At 47.7% G+C, this 12523-nt stretch overlaps 1 long non-coding RNA gene across 1 annotated transcript; it reads right to left on the bottom strand.

Annotated features, from left to right (window-relative positions):
* Positions 1 to 11078: 11078 nt before the first annotated feature.
* Positions 11079 to 12171, bottom strand: LOC139830169 (uncharacterized). The gene is made up of 3 exons (XR_011742211.1): positions 12048 to 12171; positions 11579 to 11965; positions 11079 to 11461 (listed from the first exon to the last, which is right to left on the bottom strand). It is a non-coding gene; the product is annotated as an uncharacterized lncRNA (long non-coding RNA).
* Between the last annotated feature and the right edge of the window lie 352 nt (positions 12172 to 12523).

The raw sequence follows: 12523 nt of genomic DNA, 5'->3' as shown, positions 1-12523 counted from the left end.
AGTTATTTGCAGATCTCATATGCCACTAAATTTCTTGATGTGTTACTTCGCATGAAGTTCGTTTAAATATTGTACAGTACCAAAGCATTATCCGGTCGCTACCATCCTGTTCATTCTACTGACACCTGTGTGCATCCACATATTTATAGGGGACCCATTCATTTGCTGCCAACTGTTTTTGTACTGCATGCTATTCCTTTTATAGTCATGCTATGGGCATTTCCAATCTGGTTGTTCTTATACCACGTCATTAGCTCACCGCTAGCCGCTAGCTGTTTTCTTGTGTCTGCTATTCTCACACTGCTTTTATAATCATGCTATGTGCATTTCCAATCTGTTTGCTCTTATACCTCGTCTTTAGTTTATAGCTATTTTTTTTCCATGAATGCTCCTATCGCACAGCTTGTATAGTTATTGTTGCGTGCATGTCTGGTCTTTGTGTTATCGTAGACTAACTTGTCAATGTTATTTTTCCTAGGGATTGATCATGCGAACCACTTATTAGAATATCCAACATTAACAGCGGGGACGCTAGGGAAGGTTGGAATCTGAGTTCTTGGTTGGTAACTTTGGCAGTTTACTTCCGTTATTATCTATAACCTATATGCTTTGTTCTTTATGCAAGAGATAAACACTTGGAACCCTGCCATAGCAATGCCATCCATGCTTTACTATGTTTCTGCCTATTTGATATGCTTGTCTTGGAGCAACTGCGAAGGTGATTTGAACCTGACATTTGGTCATTCTTAATGCCAGTTTACTTTATGTGGAAAACCTTGGCATTACCCTACTCTAAATCTAAATGTCTGAAATTCGTATCTCATGCAAAGCAACATCTAGTTGGTTTTAATCTGATATCTGGTAAATATTGGCTTATTCATTTGGCAGCTCAAGTTTTTTGTTATTTGAAACCAGCTGACTTGGTCTTAAATGTGATATCTAAACACAGATTAAGGACAATGGAGCAGGAGGATTAGCATTTCACTTGATGGCTGAACCTAAAATGACAGGCATGTCGACCACGACTAGTGCACGCAAGAGAAGGACCTGCAATGAGCGGTATGTTCTGCTACATGCTGTTATCTGATCTCTACATTGCGTAATACATGTTTGAATAGTTAATTGTTGTAACTATTTTTGCAATATTACCAGAATGCATTTTTAGTGAAGCGGTCATCATTAGAAGATAGTCGCCAAAGCGACCCTGTGCAACATTATGATGTAAGTCTGCTTAGTACAAGTTCCATACATTGTCTTATTTATGCAACTTGTTATTATCTTATATCTACATTGCATAATAAATGTTTGAATAGTTCACTATTGTAACTATGTTTGCAATATTACTAGAATGCAGTTGTAATGAAGAAGTCCTTAGTAGAAGATAGAGCGCAAAAAATGTTCCGACGTGAGCCTATACAACGATATAATGTAAGTCTGCGCTTAGTACTTGTGACTATCTCATATCGACAATGCTTAATACATGTTTGCATAGTTCATCGTTTAACTCTTTTTGCATTATTATCAGAATGCAGTTCTGATGAAGCAATCTTCATTAGAAGAGAGGCCCACAAAAAGTTCTGATCTTTCTTCTGATCCATCCTCTTATAGTCGTCAACCTAGACCATTCTTTTCATCAAATAGTGAACATCTCAAGGCTGTACTTTATAAAAGACATGGTATTGCTCCTTTAAGGTCTGTAGCTGATATGTTGACCAAGAGTACACAAGATTCAATCAAGGCGATTGCCAAATGTCAACGTGTTATTGATGATGCTAATAGAAGTCCTCAATGATTCTATGTAATTTTTTTATTTGGGCATATTAATTGCCTTTTAATTTTCCTAGTTATTTTATTTGTGTATGTAATTGTGTGTATCATTGATATCAGATTTTAGGCTCATGAAATTTAATGCAAGTTGACTAGTCAAACAACCAGGGCCCTATAACAGATTGGGCCGGCCCATTAACAGTAGTGTGGGACCCACTTTCATTTTGGGCCGGCTCACTTACTTACTGGGCCGGCCCGTTAACAGGAAAGTGGGACCCACCTGTGCTTTTGGCCCGGCCCACTGTCTTGTTGGGCCGGCCCACTTGCTACATGATGGACCCCACATACTAAATGGGCCGGCCCTTTAAGAGGAATGTGGGACCCACCTGTGTTTTTGGCCCGGCCCACTAACGTGTTGGGCCGGCTCACTTGCTATATGGTGGACCCCACATACTAAATGGGCCGGCCCTTTAACTGGAAAGTGGGACCCACCTGTGCTTTTGGCCCGGCCCACTATCTTGTTGGGCCGGCCCACTTGCTATATGGTGGACCCCACATACTAAATGGGCCGGCCCTTTAACTGGAAAGTGGGACCCACCTGTGTTTTTGGCCCGGCCCACTATCTTGTTGGGCCGGCCCACTTGCTATATGGTGGACCCCACATACTAAATGGGCTGGCCCATTAACAGGAAAGTGGGACCCACCTGTGCTTTTGGCCCGGCCCACTGGCTTGGTGGGCCGGCCCATTTGATCTAATGTGGACCCCACGTACTAAATGGGCCGGCCCGATAGCAGGAAAGTGGGACCCACATGCTAATTGGGCCGGCCCAATAACTTCTTGGGCCGGCCCACTTGCTTTAAGGTGGACCCCACTTGGTAAATGGGCCGGCCCGATAACAGGAAAGTGGGTCCCACATGTTTTTTGGGCCGGCCCTTTTGCCTGTTGACCGGTCAAACGAGTGCATTCGGCCCGGCCCACATGCTTAGTGGGCCGGCCCATTAATGTTTTGACCAGTCAACCTTAGAGGTTAGGCCCGGCCCACGTAACTAATGAACCAGCCCAGCTATATAGTTGACCGGTCAAACTAAGTCAGCTGGCCCGGCCCGCAAACTTAATGGGCCGGCCCGCTTAAGACGTGGCAGGCCTCGTGTGGGCCTACCATCTACCACGGGGTTTCAGCCGGTTAACGCCGTTAATCGCGATTAACGGCGTCTGCCACGTGTCAGTTTGCATGACGTCAGCAGTCAACGGGCTCCCGGAAACATTTCTGCAACGGTCCGATTTTCCGTGGCGGAAGGGCGCCCAAGCGCGACGGACCGAAAAAATCGTCGTAGGACTTTGCCTGACGCACTTTAGACAATAGAACCCATATCGTCGGGTTAGGCCCATAGGCGACGAAAAATACCCCTTAGCGGACGATTTTGAGACGTTGTCTATCAGAACTTTTCTTGTAGTGTGGGCCCCACCGGCCTATGGTGGCGGCTCCTCGGCCAGCCTCCGACGCCGCCCTTTCGACTACTTAAGGGTTTTGACCTAAAAACGCACGGGGGTTAGACGATATTGCCAGAAGACATCCAGAACACCGCCGCCATCGCGAAACTCCGTCTCGGGACCAGAAACTCTGTTCTGGCACTCCGCCGGGACGGGGAATTGGAGGAGAACGTCGCCATCATCACCACCGACGCCTCTCCATCGACCATCCATGTTTCCCCCATCCATGTGTGAGTAATTCCCCCGTTGTAGGCTGAAGGGGATGGTAGGGATTGGATGAGATTGATCATGTAATAGTCATAAGATTTTTAGGGCATAGTGCCTAGTATCCGTTGTTGGTACTTTTATGATATTGTTGCAACTTGTTATGCTTAATGCTTGTCACTAGGGCCCGAGTGCCATGATTTCAGATTTGAACATGTTATTTATTCATGAAGATATTCATTGTTTTATGATCTTACCTGCAAGTTGTATACACATATTGGTGTTCGGAACCCGAGGCCCCAAAGTGACAGAAATTGGGACAACCGGAGGGGAAGGCTGTGATATGAGGATCACATGTGTTCACGGAGTGTTAATGCTTTTCTCCGGTGCTCTATTAAAAGGAGTGCCTTAATTACCAGTAGTTTCCCTAGAGGCCCGGTTGCCACCGGCTGGTAGGACAAAAGATGTTGTGCAAGTTTCTCATTGCGAGCACGTACGACTATATATGGAACACATGCCTATGATTGTTTAGTACTTGGATAACGTGTTATTATTATCTGCAAATGCCCTACCTTGATTGTTACATGAGTTCTCTTATCCATGCAGCGCCCGTTCATCCATCCCTATGCCTATAGTACTTTAATCCTGCTGTTTACTATAATCACTACTGCTGTCTTTGTTACACTGCTGCTTATATTTCACTATTGCTATTGATAAACTCTTGCGAGCAAGTCTATTTCCAGGTGCAGCTGAATTGACTACTCCGCTGTTAAGGCTTACAAATATTCTTTGGCTCCCCTTGTGTCGAATCAATAAATTGGGTTTTACTTCCCTCGAAGACTGTTGCGATCCCCTATACTTGTGGGTCATCAGCGTGCTGCACCTTCAAGGCCGCAAGATCTTCTCGCAGCGTCGCTGCAGACGCCCGAGCCGCATCTCTGGACTCCTGCGCGGCCGCGAGTTTCCCCTTGTACTCGGCAATGACGTCCTCGAGCTCCTTGCTCTTGTCCTCCAAAATTTTGTTGAGGTTAGCAAGTTCCGTCTTTGCCTACTTTGTCGCCTCCTCAGCCGTCTTCGCCCGGAACTCGGCATCCCGGTAGAAGGACTCCTTGACGTACTCCTCGCGCGCTTCAGCGAGGGCCTTCTCACGCGCCTCTGCTATAGAAGAACGACGAGCATCAGAGAAGTAAAAAAGTCGGCAGAATCACAAAACTTCGCCGACCCCGAAAAAGGAGATAACTTACTGCCTATGGCGATCAGCTGTCGGTTCTTCTTGGAGGTGTCCTCCACAAGGTCCATCAGCCGCCTCACCTCAGCCTGCAAGAAAAGCAAACAAGTATAAAACGAATTCGTCCGGTTACCAACTAAAACGGAAGACTCGACTCGCCCCTTCAGCCCAAGTCGACCCTCGGGGACTGGGGGAACCGTACTACAAGCCAGGCAATGCTTACCACATGGACATCACTGAGCACCGCATGCAACTCAGTGAACGACAAGGTCGAAAGTGGAGGCCGGCGAGACTCGTGTGTTTCGTCACCCCGCACCACCTCTTCGGTCGGCGGCGTCTCCTCCATCGGTGCACCAGGCTCGCTGGAACGAGCCGGGTCCCTGGCGGCCTTTGTTCGCCGCTCTTTCGTCTTCGCCGAGGAGCCGCTCCCCTCGGTAGCGCTCTGCTCCTTCTCCACCACGGGAGGGACGATGTCCGGGCCCCGAGCAATCGCCAACTCGGTGCCCACCTTCTTCGCCTCACCGCTGCTCGCACTCGCCGAGGCGCGCGCCATCCCCGGCGACTGGCTCAGCTGAGCTGGCGGTCGCGCCCGTCGCCTTACTTACGGCGGCGGATTCCCCCCGCGATGAGGCCAGGCCCGCGGGGTCGGCAGCCGCCTTCTTAAGCTCGGCAGCCCTCTTCAGCTCGGTGGCTTTCTTCGCCTCGGCTGGAGCAGGTTTCGTCAGGACCTTCTTCTTGGCCCTGCAAAGGACCAATATGAACTCTTCGCCAACCCAGCGAGCAACGAAACAGGACAAGGCAGGGCGAGCTTACATCACCGTCGGGAGCGCCTTCACGCCCGGACCGACTCGAGCCCCGACATCCAGAGCGGCCTTGAGGGGTCGCCGGAGCTCGGTGGCGCCCTCAAGAACGGTCTGACGCAACCGCTTGGACCGCGGCTCATCAGTCCCCTTCGCGGGCCCTTTTCCTTCTGGAGGCGAAGTCGTCTCCTCTCCTTCATCGTCCTCCGGGGCGCCCTCCTCTGGCAGGCTCTGTGACGAGGAGGTCGCTCCCCTCTTCACACCACGAGGGAGTCGGACGAAGTCCCTCGCATTGGAGTCCGACTCGGTGCGCTCCCCTTCGTCCTCCTCGGCCTCCTCGCCTTCAGTCATCTCCGCGGGCTCTTTCCCTGCGAGCGGGGGGGAGATGGTTGGCAATCTTCTGCGACCTCTGCGCCCAAACCAGAAGAGCGCGTTAGAGAATTCGCGACTCCAGCCATTCGACTAAAACTACCGAAGAAGACGGATTAATACCTGAGGAGCCGGTTTCTCCTTGGAGAAAGGCTCCAGCCCGTCGTTGAAGGAGGCGAAGGTAGCTGTGGTGACTTTGGCGAGCACCTTCCGGTACTCGTCCTCATCCCAGTCGGCCGCCGTCGAGCGGGTGCAGTCGTTCTGTCCCCGGTACTCCCACATGTGGTGGTCACGGCAATGCAGAGGGATCAGGCGACGGGAGAGCCAACAGTTGTACATGTTGGCAGCCGTCAACCCGCCGTCCTTCAGCCTGGATCTCCAAGCGCATCTCCTTCACCACCTCCTCCTGGTCGCGCGGCAGCGAACGCACATTAAGGCGCCGAGGCACGCTCGGCTTGGGCGAGTACTGAGGAATACGAACCTCCCCCGGCGGAGTGTACTCCAAGGCGTAGAACAAGAATTGGCGCCATTGCGATTATGCCTTCTTGGGGAGCGCCATGACGATGAAGCTCTCCCCGGACTTCACCTGAAACGTGATCCCGCCGTTCGGGATGAGCGACTGGTCGCTCTTGCTGACCCGGGTCGCCCGCCCATGGAATATCGACACCCACAATGGGAAATAGGGCGGGCAGCCCAGGTAGCACTCGCAAAACGCCACGAACAGCGCGATCAGCTGGACGCTGTGCGGCCCGAGGTCGGAGATCTTGATGTTGTAGAAGGCTAGAAGCTGTCGTAGGAAGTCGGAGGTAGGGAGCGCGAAGCCGCGGTCGAGGAAGCTTAGGAAGATCACGAACTCCCCGGGCCTCGGGTCTGGCTCCAACTCGTTCGCCGCCGGCACCCTCCATTGCTCCTGCTTGAACTCGGGGATAATCCCCGCGGCGATGTACGGGAGGAGAGACTCCCGGGTAACCTTCGATTTACCCCAACCCTTTCGCCGCCATGAGTGCGTTTGGAGCTCGAAATGAGAGAGAAGATGAGAGAAGAAGAAAGGGGAATGCGGTGGAATGGTAAGCCCTAACTCCCGGAGCGGCCCTTTATACCGTCGCACTCGCCCAGAGTGAAGAACGAGATCTGCCCTTCAAAACCGTTCCAGAATCACCACCCCGTAATCAACAGCCGAGATCTGCGCCGGGTTAAGCTGAGTAACCGTTAACTAGCCGTTTGCGGTCACGTCAGGCCCAACGGTCAACTGCATGCCAACGGCTCGCGCCTCGGTCAACGTGAAATCTAGCTGTTGGGTCCTCCACGTGTCTCTACGACGGATGTACGCCGACTGGCAAACGACGACTGGCCAACGCCGACTGTCATACGCCGACAGGACAAATAATCCTTGGCGACTGAAGACTGGGGTTAAGTCCGCGACTTCGTTCATGTGAGCCCGATGGCGACTCGCGTCAATCCATCACCGCGCCTCTTCAAGACTCGTTTCGAATCCACGCTTCATCACCACCGCGCTCGGGGACTACTGATGGGGATATGCCCTAAGGGGGTGTGTCGCCAGTCCCACTCCCCATGAAGATGAAGGCCCAAGAAGACTGCCAGTCGTCCAAGCGACTGGGTGTCTGGGCCCTGCATCGACCGGGTGGCTGGGCCCTGAAGCGACTGGGCCGCTATCCTTGGATGAAGATCTGCGCGACTGGAGAAGGAGATTACTTGCAAGAGGGGTGGCAAATCCCGGATTAGTAGAAACCGAAATCATTCGGAGTTATCCTCATGTAACCCTAGATCGGGGGTGCCTATATAAACCCCCGAGCTAAACCCTAGACGACACATCATCTGAGATCGAATCTCCCCCTTGTAGCTCTTGGCGTAGCCGCCGACTGCCATTGTAATTCTCCACTGAGTAATAGATCTAGCAGGACGTAGGCCTTTTACTCTCCGGAGGGGCTGAACCTGGGTAAAACCTTGCGTCTTGTGCACCTCGATCAACAGATGGCTGAGTTCCCTTGCCCCCGCATCAACGAAGTGCTGCCCCCCGTAGCACCTGCCGTGGTCATATCCACGACACCGTCCGATCTAGATCGGCCGGTTCATATTAGAACCACTAGCGAACGGGTACCACCCAATAGGAAGCATCCACGTGGCAGAAAATTCAAATTCAAATGTCAGAAAATGTTCCTAACTTGAAAAATCGATATAAGATTAACAATAGGCTCAAATTTTGCAAATTATATATCGTTGGAAAGATTAGAACCTGTAGAATCCTACCATTCCATAATATGTTATGTGATGAATTTTGAACCATAATTCAAAATAGAGAATTAACCCTTTGGCACTATAAAAATTGTGTAAATTAATCCAGTGGGCCAAAATTTACAAATGTGTAGTCTCTGGAATCCTTAGAACATGTAGATCATCATGGAACCATAGTTCGCCGAAGTTGATACATGCACAAACTTGCTTCTGTAAATCTATTCAAATCAGTATTCTGACAATAATTCAAATTCTATAAACTATTTTTGAATGAATACAATTGCATTAGTCTCGTAGTACTGTACCCTATCCAGAGATGTCAAGTTTGGATTTTTATAAAACATAAACTTGCCAGAAGCTATTTTAATTGATGTGTCTACGCATTGTTTAAGTGATTAATAGTGCTATAAATGAAATCCAAATAAAACAAATACAACCAGAGATAATTTCCAACATTGTAAATACCAGAGGACACTAAATACAACATTTTCACATCATCCCCATGTGTGAAATTAAATGATGCATATCATGCATGCATACATGTCTATGGTTGTGCATTTTGAATGTTATGTTTATTTGGTCTCTGTTTGCCTTGTTTAGATTGTGAGGAGGACCAGGGTCTTGCTTGTGATTGCTGTGATTGTTCAGGTTGCTTTGAGCAAGGCAAGTGACACTCATCTTCTCACCCATTTTTATATAATGCATTAGTGTTTTTATAGTAGTATGCATGATAGGTTGCTCTTTGTTTTCAAAGTGTATGCAATGCTAGAATTCCTAGTAGTGAATAGCCACCCTGAAACCCCACTGTTAGGTAAATGCTTTGCCATGCCTGGCTACTATCAAAATTGTCGCCGCTTTTGTATTTGTTTGGTGCATTACAAAATTTACAAAACTTTGAACACTAACAACCTTAATTAATGCACCCTTGGGTGGACTGGCTGGGAATGGTGGCTGAATGAATTGTGGACCGCCACCCAGGAACAAAGAGATTTGTAGTTATTCATTGTTTTAGATAGCTTCCAGTGCAGCCTTATGGTATATGGCTCTGCCAAGATTCTTAAGTTGTGGAGGTTCATCCTGTTGTCAGATCAGTGGGTGGTAGCAGAATTATAGGAGTAACGGGTATGGCTGGTATGTGTGAACTTCTCTTCCCAAAGGTATTGTCTCATATTAATCTTGGGTAGGCTGGGTCTTAAGGTGAAAGTGCACAACCTCTCGATAGTTAAATCTAAGACCTTATTCGTGTCCCCGGTCATGGACAATTGAGCTACTAGGTAGGAATTGTACTGAAGAATCTCAACGCCCATTTTGTTTTCTGAAATCAAATAAAATGCGCTAGAAACCTCTTTTAGGTGCACATGGTGAGCCCTCTGTGCCCCCTTAATAAACTTCATGGTGTGTGATGATGCACCCTATGAACACCCATGATGAATTTACAAAGTTATCAAATGTTTTATCAAATATAGGACACAATTGACTTTATGCAATCAGCCCAGCTCCATTAGCCAAATATCATGTAGTCAGTCTTTTGAAAACTGCCACCAAATAAGTGTCATTTGCCAGTACAACATTCTACTGACCTCCATTCGTGGGGCTGCATATTCAAACGTGCAGGTCGTTCTGATGAAGATTACTGATAGGATCTCGAGTCTACATTTCAACATGTCTGTCTGTGGCGCATGATAAAGATGGAGGCTCCATGCTACTTTATTTCCGCTGTGTTAGATATTTGAACTTTATTTGAATGCTAGTCATTTGGACTATGCCAGTTGTATTTCCCCTTATTATCGTACCCTGGATCATTACATTGTAATATTGATACTATTGCTATGAATGCAATATTTTGTACTGTGGTGCTATCAGTGATCCAGGGAGTAGCACTGAACACATATGTTCTACCTTTGTTAAAAGGTAGGGCGTTACGGTCTAGTCGGGTATCCTTTGTAGCAGTTGCCGCTGAACTTGTGCACCTGTTTCTTGCACTCCTCGTACACTCCTGGAACCCGCTCCTCGAACACGACGTAGTACGTCATCTCTATGGACACAGGGCATATCTATCTATCTATTATATTTACTATTAAATTTGAATAGGTGGCTAGCTGGTGTCACAAACGGGCCAACAAGTTTATCCCCACAGCTCTATTTCAAATTCCCATAGAGCCCGTCCGTCCTCCTCGCATACGTCGGCAAGTGTACGTAAAAGAAATCAATAGTTACTAGATAACACCCCGCGCGTTGCTACAAGATTTTTTCAAGAATGCAAGAATGAAATTGTCATTGCACGAACAAATTTTTGCCGTATTTGCTTGTGATGCATCGCATGTTTGTATACCCTTTAATATGGGCCAATTACACCGGTGTGCTCAATTAGTAAGTCACAACAATGCCCCCACCATGGTAATGATCTAAAATTTACTTTCTTATGCATCAGACAATCTGTTTAAATTTCAGATACAGGGTGTCTTATATTTCTGACATCTTTAAAAGAAAATTAAAAAACATATTTGAGCTCATAGAAGCTTGATACACTGGTGGAAAAAAGGGCTTTGGTCGCGGTTGGCAACTGCCATTAGTCGCGGTGGCCCAACCGCGACCAAAGCAGCGCGACTAAAGGCCCCCCCCCCTTTAGTCGCGGTTCCTTACGAACCGCGACTAAAGGCCCGTCCACGTGGGCCGCAGGCGAGCGCCAGGGCGGAGGACCTTTAGTCGCGGTTCTTCTGGCCAACCGCGACTAAAGACCTCCGCAGGGTTTAGGGTTTTAGCCCCCCTCCCCCTAAATCTGGTTTCTTTTTAATTTGTATTGTTTTATTTCTTTTGGGTTTTAATTTTGAAGGAGTTTCACATATTCTACGGTACTGTATACATACATGCATATGAATGTACAATTTCAAACAAATTTGAAATTAGAACCAAAAGGAATTCAAGAGGAATATACAATATATATTCAATATCGGATGACCATATACAATATATATTCAATATCGGATGACCATATACAATTTTGAACAAGTTAGTTACAAATTCTGGTGCATATAAAGTTCTACGTCATCGTAATAGTGTTCTCCTCTAGGATCGATGACTTCCCTCGCCAACCATCCAGCTAGTTCCTCTTGAAGTGGTCGGAAGCGAGCTTCTGGACTAAGCGTCTTCCGGAGGTTATTCCTCAGGATGTTGTTCTCACACGTCTGGTCCCGCTCATTGCAGTATCTCCGGATCCTCTCACAAACATAGTATCCACATAGATTGGTCCCCGGTGGCTGAATATCCCCAGTCGTCGGCACTACCATTTTAAAATGTAGCTCCTTTTTGAATTCACCGACCTTGGTATCTACGAACCGTCTCCAAACCCTACGAGGCAAAGAAAATTAAATAAACAAGAGAGTTATTAATCAGTTACTTGATATTAGGAAATGATGAACGAAATAGGCCGATCGATATAGAGCGCAAATGAATGAAAATAATTACTTTTGCATCATTTTTCTCATGTCGCCCCAAAGCGCCGGATCCATATTCAGAGAGTCGTGGACGAGAACCGAGGAGGTCTGAACTTTAATTACCATAAGAATCCAGTGGAACCTGCGGACACGATACATGCACAGTCATGCATAACTCATCGATTAGCCACATACCATGCATGGAGTAAACAAAAGAGAATGTGCTCAAGACAGAAACACTCACCCAAAATGGTAAGGAAATAGAATATCACTTTTCTGTTGCTGTTTTCTAATAAACCGCCACAGGTCATCCTCCACGTCGGCGGGGTGGTGTTCTAACACATGTGAATTAACGATGTGTGGGTCAATGAACCCAACATCATGGATGTTCCTTATTCGCATTTCCCGCTTCTTCATTCTGCATAATAGCGTACACAACAAGATAGTTAGGACAGTGCAGGCAATGAACGAGATGGGGTAGAAATTAATAAATCACTTACAGAACGTAGCAACTGATGATAGATTTGTCGAGGTCGCGCAGATTGAACAGCTGGAACAATTCACTCAGAGGAATTTGTACCCAGTAATGTTTGAAGTGATGCTCATATCTAACTTCCGCATAGATATACTCTTTGGTGTTTTTATGTTTTATGTAACCCTTGTACCAATTTAGCAGACCTAGCATTTGTCGAGGTAGATCCCCTTCCTGCGCAGGCTCGACGAGAGGGCCATTCTTCACATATGTAAATACTACGTCCTTCATTGGCGCCTCATCAAGGCCTAGCAGTGCACGAAGAGTGATACCTAACTCGGCCGCTTGTTCTCTGGCACTCGTTACAGTCAATCCATGTGCTGCCGCAGCTGCTATGATATCGGGGGCATCCGGATCGGCGGCTTGCACTATGAGCGGGACGATCGATTGTTTACTTTGTTCCCCGAGCTGGGCAACTTCTTTCCCCCTTTCTAATTTTGACTC

Source organism: Lolium perenne, chromosome 4, assembly GCF_019359855.2.
Source record: "Lolium perenne isolate Kyuss_39 chromosome 4, Kyuss_2.0, whole genome shotgun sequence".
NCBI lineage: Eukaryota > Viridiplantae > Streptophyta > Magnoliopsida > Poales > Poaceae > Lolium > Lolium perenne.
Note: the sequence above shows the minus strand (reverse complement) of the source record. Positions and strands in the feature narration are given on the sequence as shown.